This window comes from Equus caballus, chromosome 1 (assembly GCF_041296265.1).
Source record: "Equus caballus isolate H_3958 breed thoroughbred chromosome 1, TB-T2T, whole genome shotgun sequence".
NCBI lineage: Eukaryota > Metazoa > Chordata > Mammalia > Perissodactyla > Equidae > Equus > Equus caballus.
Window position 1 is genome coordinate 157,147,795 of NC_091684.1, and position 8,779 is coordinate 157,156,573.

An 8,779-nucleotide genomic window follows, 5' to 3' on the forward strand; every position below is an offset into this window, starting at 1 on the left:
TGTAGAATAAAGATCTGTTGAACGAATGACTGAGTAGCGGCAAGGCTGGATTGGTAAAATGGGACTCAGTTGTGGAAAGCCTTGAATACCTATTTCAATGTGTTCATTTTGTGTGCCAGGCAATGTGCTAAGAAATGGGCGAGAGTGACATCCAAAGCACCGTAAGGGAGGAGAGGACAGAATTATAGTATTCATTCTCCCAAATAAACCCTTTACTCCAGTCCATTGTTTTATAAATCCTCAACATAAATGTAACTTCCTGCTCCGCATCTTTGGTTCAAATTGCTCTTGCCTTAGTCTCAGATCCTGTAGCACTATCCATACATTTAGGTATCTAGTTACATTCTGTTTGTGTTGTTAGGCAATTATTTAATGTGACTTTGAATTACGTCTCCAGTGAGATCTTTAAGGCATTTTGGAATTTGTACTACTCTTTTCCATGTTTTATTTTTGTTCCCCACCCGCAACATTGAGCAAAATGCTAGGTGCTTAATAATTAAATATGTCTCTTCCCTCAATTAGTGGAGATTTGGTTTGAATTTAGGAGAATGAGCTTGAAGAATCTCAGAAAATCTGGTTTGAGTATTATATCTGAGATATATTAGGTTCGAGAATTCTAGTCAATCATAATGAATCCTAGAGCTTTCATGCTCTCAAACTTGGCTAGGAGATAACCTAATATTAAATAAGATCTGGTTTTGGGAACTGAGCCAGAAACAGGCCAGTCTACAGAAATAGGGAAGATCTATCTGAAAATAGTTTATTCCTAGTAATTCACAAGTTTCTACTTCATCAAAGTTTCCTCTAGTCCTTTGCTACACCCCATCCAAGAATGGAATGAAATCTTTAATTTCTATTTTCCAAAGCACGAAGGTCAGGCCAAGGAGACAGAAATATCTTTCCTGCATCATTGTATCTCATTGATTGGCAAGACCTTGCTGGAAGAATGCAAACCCTGAGAGAGGAGAAAGAGAGAGATCTCATAACCTTTTGGCCTCCAAATGGGAGGACTGACTCCAGAAGAAATGGATCCACTGGGTTCCAAAGCAGCAAAGCTGAAGATAAAGGGAGGAAGATACATATTCTGAATCTTCTCAAGCAGATAGGGGAATTTCTTCAGAATAATCGCATTGTTCACGTTATCCTCGGTACTGAATACTTCGTTTGTCCGTTGAAATGAGGGTCACTGTTTCCCTCCCACATCCAGAAATGTGTGGGAGTGGCCATGATTGCCTAGGCATTTTTTGAAGTTTTCTTTGGGAAACTTCTTTCCATGTTGTTCTGCTACTCCCAGACGCTCAAACTTTTCTGACTTCAAGTAAACTCACTATGTTTCATTATCATGAAACAGTGTCTGACCCCGTCTGGTGCCATTGGGATGATTCTAGGCAAACATACCACCTTCAGACAGAATCCATGGATTCCTCTGGCTTTCCTCAGTGTGTAACCTGCACCCCTTTTAACACATGGCTTCATTCTGTCTTGAATGAGCTGTTGTTTTCCTACCTGTCTTCCCTCTACTCCCTTCTGATTTATAAGAGTTGACAAAGTGTGTTAGTCATCTTTAACCTTTCATTCTACCTTCTCCTAACAGGAGCCAGCTACCAGCTTGCTTGTGATCTTGAGCAATCTATTTAACCTTTCTGAGCCTGATTCTTATAATCTATAAAATGGATTATTGTGAAGGTTAAGTGACATACTATTATATTAATTATAATTACTATTACCTACCTTATAAGGATATTATGAGATAATTTATGGAAATTTCTTTTGCAAATTAGAAAGCCCTATTGGTATGTAATATATGGCTTTACTAAACAGTTATAGAGTGCCAGGCACAGTTCTAAGTGCTTTGCATGTATGATCTCATTTAATTCTCTTCCCAATAATCTTGGGAGGTTGGAATTATTTCTAATTTAAAGATGAAGGCACTGAGGCACAAAAAGGTTAAGCAACTTCCCCAAGGTCACACAGGTAGTAAGTGACAGAGCTGGGATTCAAAACTAGGTGATCGGGCTGGCTCCAAAGTCCCACTCTGAACCACTACACTCGACTATGCTGTAATCAAATTGGGGTCTACAGACTAGGTTCGCTAGTTACTTAAGCATTGTATGACCTTAGGCAAAGCTTAAAATTCTAAACCTAATCTTCATCATTAGGAAAATTGATAAAAGTAATTCCTACCTCATAGATTCATTTACTAAACAAATATTTATGGAGCTCCTATTGTTTGCATACTATAGTATCCTGATGATTAAATTCACATAAAACATTTGGCATACTGCCAGGCACATATAACGTCAATGTTCATTATTATTTTAATCAATAATATAAGCCAATAACTTCACTGATACATATTTCGTATTATTTGGCTAGGGATTATGTCCTGTTGATATGGAACCCTTCAATCTCAAATTCATGTGCCCGATGCACAGCAAACCAAACACTGAGACATGAGTGCTGGGAGATGGAGAAAGGTTTATTGGAATTGGCCAAAAGGAGTAGGCAGGAGCCTGGGTTCTTTCAAATCCACCTCCCCAAGAACAGAAAGCAGGAGGGTTTTACAGAACTAAGGGGTTTGGCAGGAGGAGCTTCTGGGAAACAAAGGGGTCGCTCTGATAAGCCCCTGGGCAATCTGACTCCTGGGCTTCAGGAGCTGCTGGGGACCTGCCATTCCTGATCGCAGCCTCCCCAAAGGCATTCTCTTTATTCTGCAAACAAGCTCACAAATCCTCTGGAGAACAAGCTCACAAATCCTCGAGACCCCTGAGTCACCCCTCAAGTTAAACAGGAAAAATAGCAAGTTGGTTTAATATCTACAGTGCCCCTCAGGTACCTGTTTTCACTGTTATCACCATATAGCCATTTTCTACTGGTCCCCTAATTCCATTGGAAACATTTTTGTGGCACTGTTCTATAGAATATTGCCTTGCTACCATAGCAAAAACAAACAAAGCACAACGAAACGCAGCAATACAAGTATCAGAGCTAAACAGAGAAAGTGCTTTAAATGGCCACTTTCTGACACATAGCTAAGGCTGGGGAAGGCATGCAAGATATGCTTACTGCCAAGGAACGTGAAGTACAGTCAGTGAACGTGAAGATATGATGATCAAATACAGTACTTTCAGGAAATGTGTGAGGAGATCATCTTGGGAAACTAAATAGCTCTGCATCCCATCTCCGGTGATATATGAAGAGCCCAGCAACACTTCTCAGAATCCAGGTGGGAATGGATGGCCTGCTGTGCTCTGCTGTGCTCTCCTGCACTGTGCCTTGGGGCTCTCAGGGTCCACCTGTGCTTGCCCTACCCACATTCTGTGAGACTCAGCAGTGTTTGCTGGGTGCATGAGACTTTACCTCCCTAGATTGCTGTTAATCAAATGAGATGATATATGTGAAATCACTTTGAAATACTACACACACACACGTGCACGCGCATGCAAATAGTGAAGAGTTTTATTCAAGAGTATTATAGTCATGTGCAGAGAATACTCAACATAGGAAGCAGATGTGGAAAGTACTATCTTCCCCATTTCTGAACTTGCTTTCTGCGTCTTTTTCTTTCTTGATGTGACCAAGCTTGCCTTCCAGTCCTGACTAGTTCCCCTTCTCCCCATTTCAGTTCCTAAAGATGATAATAACAATGCTAACTTGTAGGGAGTGGTGTTGTAAGTGCTTTGCATGTATTCATTTAATCGTCATAACAATTCTATGAGTTCTGTACTAGTGTTATCCCTATTACATTCGAGAAAGCTGAGAGACAGGGGGATTAAATCACTTCACCAGGTCCTGCAGCCAGTAGGTGGTAGAGTCAGTCTTCAAATCTAGCCGTACAGCTGTAGAGCCCAGGCTCTTTACTACCATGCTGTCCTGCATCCCCCTCTGCCGTAAGTGGCTGCCACAATCTTAGATACATATTTACCAAGCTAAAAGTTTTCAGGCAGCATTTTTCCTCTTTACCTTTTATAATTCAATCAATGAGACTAGAATCTTTTTTTTTTTTTGGTCTAAAATGAACTCTAATATAATATTTGTTACCCAGTTATGATAAATTCAGAATCTTACTGACTGGTAATAATTTATGCTATAACTTTAATTTTTGGTCATTATCTGGGGAAAAGGAGAATTTAGCAATAACTCTGTAGTGTAATATTGACTAAACCACTAGCTAGCTTACAACCACAAACATATCTATTTAAGAAAGGAGGTCAGGGACCAGCCCATGGCCGAGTTGTTGAGTTCACGCCATCCGCTTCGGTGGCCCAGGGTTTTGCCCGGTTGGATCCTGGGCACGGACATGGCACTGCTCATCAAACCACGCTGAGGCAGCGTCCCTAGTGCCATGACTAGAAGGACCCACGACGAAGGATATACAACTAGGTACTGGGAGACTTTGGGGAGAAAAAGGAGACAAATAAAATCTTTAAAAAAAAGAGAGAGAGAAGATTGGTAGCGGATGTTAGCTCAGGTGCCAATCTTTAAAAAAAAAAAAGACATGGGGTCAATGGGGCTGGCCTGGTGGCATAGTGGTTAAGTTCATGCGCTCCAGCATGAACTTGCCCTTCAGCAAGCCCAGGTATCATGGGTTTGGATCCCAGGTGTGGACCTAGCACCACTCATCAAGTCATGCTGTGGCGGCATCCCACATAAAGTAGAGGAAGATTGGCACAGATGTTAGCAGCAGCAACAATCTTCCTCAAGCAACAAGGGGAGGATTGGCAACAGATATTAGCTCAGGGCCAATATTTCTCACACACACAAAAAACGAAAAAGTGAGGTCAAAATCTCAGCTATTTTTCCTCTGATGATCACTTGATATAACATTCAAGCTGCTATTTGCTCAGGGGTTAGGCTCAAAGTTGGGAGAACCAGCTTTATTAATGGCATTATAATAGGGATGGGCATTGTTTTGAAATGTATGCAAAATATCTTTCTGAGATATCAGAATGGAGTGGTGGAAAACTAGGACTTGAAAGAAACTTTGAGATTAACTAGTTCGTACAGTTAGGCCTGGAAAGGTTAAGAGACTTGTCCAAGTAGCTGATATTATCCAAGTGGTTAATGGTCAAGCAGGGGCTAGAATTTGGGTCTCCATCGCGGCATGCATAGCATTCTTTCCTCAGCCCTGCCTTTCTGACTAGAGCCCAGACAAGTCTGCTGTCATGCACAGGGTGATGTGAAACACTTCTCCCAGTCAACAAGCCCTTTATGAGTTGCCCTAATAAAGATACTACGTTTCACTCAGGAACCATCATTTCAATGTATATTTAAATAAGTAGACTCTGTATGTCATATTAGCTTAATATGAAAGCAGGTAAGGGTTTGGCTGCTGTGGCTAAGATCTTGAAGGACAGATAAAACCACCTTCTGTTTCTGAGAAAATAGTAGTAGAAGCGATCATATCAAACGCACGTTCGTACTGTCCTAAAATCCTCAAGGGTGATTTTAGGATAAGAAGCCTTAAGTTCTAGAAGTGGACCTTCTCTCCACAAAGCTGATCTTTACATAAAACGAGCTTATTGTCTTTTTGATGCGGTCTAGATTCTTCTTTTCAACATCAAAGGAACCACAGTTGAGGAAATGTTTGCCTGAAAAGTAGTTCTCTTAAGGAAGAGAATTCTCTTTCCTTCCTTTGGCTTATATTAGAAGAATAAGTTACTTATTTTTGTCGCTTAACTCCTTTTTCTAAGCTTTGACTAAACTCTGCGAGTGATCCCTGTCTATATAAAGGTCTTTGCAGCATGAGAGAAAAGCTCTGCCCTGACCCAGGCACTCCCTGGCCTCATAAAGCCCTGTCAACAGCCAGACTACAAAGTTAGGTATGTGGGGTTCCCTGGGTCCTTGTTATTCAAAGAGTGATCAATGGACCAGCGGCAGTGGCATCAGCTGAGAGCTTGTTAGACATGCAGAACCTCACGCCTGAATCAGAATCTGCCATTTAACAACCTCCCCCAAGTGATTCGTATGTCCTATCCTGGATGCTTGTATGTGGACACCTATTGCTTCTCTCTGGTCTAGAACTAAGGCTGAGCCTATGGCATCCCCACCCCAAAGGTAAAAACCTTAAGTTGAAAACAAGAAGTCTTTGGTTATCTGCAGACATAACTTCATTAATTTTATCTGATAGTTATTAAACTTGGATTGGAAGAAACTTTAGAGATCATCAAGTTCAACCATCGCTATTGCTGTGAATTTCAGGATAATGATCAATTTTTGTAAAATGATTAAATTGTATTCAGGATATTCTGTTCAAGAAGGTAAAAGCATATGATACATCTTAGAAAGGCAGTCATAGGAATGGGAGAAATTTATATATTTAAAAAACTTTTGATGATTGAAGGAATAAACTTCAGTTATCTGGAAAGTGTATCGATATGAAATGCCTCAGCCATAGTGGTTTCCCCCAATGAGATGTTTCTCTCTTAAATTCAAATTCTGAACCATATGCTTATTTTGTATCTGCCAAACTCACTGTCTTATACAACTATAATTTTAGATTAACTTCCCACAAATCAAGAAACTGCTATTATCTATTAAACTCAAATTTCTGCAAATGAAGGGAGAAGAAGAGAGAAATCTCCTTTACAAAAGAATTCCAAATAATATATGAAGATGAACCCCTCTCACCTTCTAGGCTGGTCTTAGTGACTCACTTCCAAAGAATAGAGAATGGAAGGGAAAAATACTAACTTTACAGTGGAGAAACATGGCAAATACCACCTTATCCAAAGGATTGGGGTTAACATCCCCGGTGATACCATGGGGTATCATTTACCTCCTGATATCAGGTGGTGAGAAGGGCACTTCACATTTGTGGTATTCTTTCCAAAAACCTGTAACCCCAGTCTAATCATGAGGAAAATAAGAGACAAACCCAATTTGAGGGACAATCTATAAAAACCCAACCAGTACTCCTCAAAACTGTCATGGTCATGAAAAACAAAGACTAAGAAACTGTCACGGACCAAAGGAGGCCAGAGAAGACATGACAAGTAAATGTAATGTGGTATCCTGGGTTGGATCCTGGAATGGAAAAAGGACGTTAGTGGAAAAACTGGTGAAATCTGAATAAAGTCTGAAGTTTAGTTAACAGTAATGCACAGTGTTAGTTCCTTAGTTTTGAGAAACATACCATGGTAATGTAAGATGATAACATTAGGGGAAACTGAAACTGGGTGACAGGTATATAGGGACCCTGTACTATATTTATAATTTTACTATAAATCTAAAACCTGTAATGGAAAGTAAAAATAAAATTTCCCACAAACTCATGAAAACAGTTTTAACTTATTAAAATAAAATTTCTCTGATACATAGCTTCCACAAGTTTAGAGAGCAGACTTATACAAAACACCTACCTATAATATCCACACTTAAAACCCTTCTTGAGGTCTATAGCACCATTTTGCTAAACCTAGAAGTTAAAGGTTTACAGATTTGAATTCCCAGAAAGTAAAATCAAAGTCCATTTTGCTAAAGCTCATTTAACTCTTGAAAAAGAGAATTGCACTGCTCAGCAATGTTTGATGAATTTGGATGGGTCATCTTGGCCTTTCTGAGCCATGGCTATCTCATCTACAAAATGAGGTCCCTCCAAGTTCTAAAATTCTATAAATATGCCTCTCTAATATATTTCAAACATTGTTTTAACATGTGGTATCAATTCTGAGGGGAAAATATTAACATTTGATTAGGCAATTAGTTCCACAAACATTTATTAAGTGGCAGTCACTGGGCTAGATGCAAGAGCTGCAGCCCTTGCCCTCCAGAGGTCTCGGTCTGGTGAAAGACAGATCTGTAAACAAGCTGTGGCAGCCATGTGATAAGTGCTGTAATAGAGGTATTAACAGGGTGCGCTGGGCCCAGGTAGGGACTCCCGCACTCTGCCTGCAGAGGCTAGAGAAGGCTTTGGACCTCAGAAACTAGGAAGACCATGAAATATCACTATTTGATCTAACCAGAGTCAGTGAAGAATCAGTCCTACAGTGGTAAACACTTATCTTAATTGTCTATGTACGAAAATTTGGGGTTATTGGATATTCCCAGCCATAAATTGGCTGCTGTGTCAGAAATCTGGTTGCTCCAGAGCTGGGCCAGAAAAGCACAAGTGTCTCACACTGCAGATGTACTTTCTTGGGAATGTTGATATGCAAGGAATCTGTCCCCTGAGGTGACTTAATTGCTGTCACATGAACAACATAACTTTCTAGAAAAGATCACGTGTTGACTGTCATACTTTGTCATTTCCAAATCAGTCTTTCATAAAAAATTCATGCCTCTCAGATCATTTCATTTCCATCTTACAGCTGAATATTTGTGGCTTAGGCCTGCAATCCTCAGTCCTAGTGTATAGCTTTGCTTTTAAATACTGAATAGCTTGGTGGAAACAGAAATTTGGGGTTCCTAAGCAAGAGTTCAAAATTGGCTCCCACTTGGATTGGATCCCAAGCTTGCAAATTCTAAATAGTTCTGTTTGGGAAGATCTTTCTTTAGTGGGGAGAACATGACTGCCAGGGAAGTTTTGACACTTAAATGATCTTGTGGAATGGGGAGTCCTTTCTAGTACTTTCTCCTGGGATGTTGCCCAAGACAAGTAGGAATACTAGAGAGCACAGAAAACTGGCAAATGTTACTTCTCCATTTCCTTAGGGCCAACTAGAGAAGTGCCTTTTGCTGGGAGTGATAATTCTGGAAAATTCCTCACCAGCAACAAGTGAGACAGATAGGAGTAAAATAGCAAACACAGACCTGAGAGAGCTGAGCAAAGTGCACAACA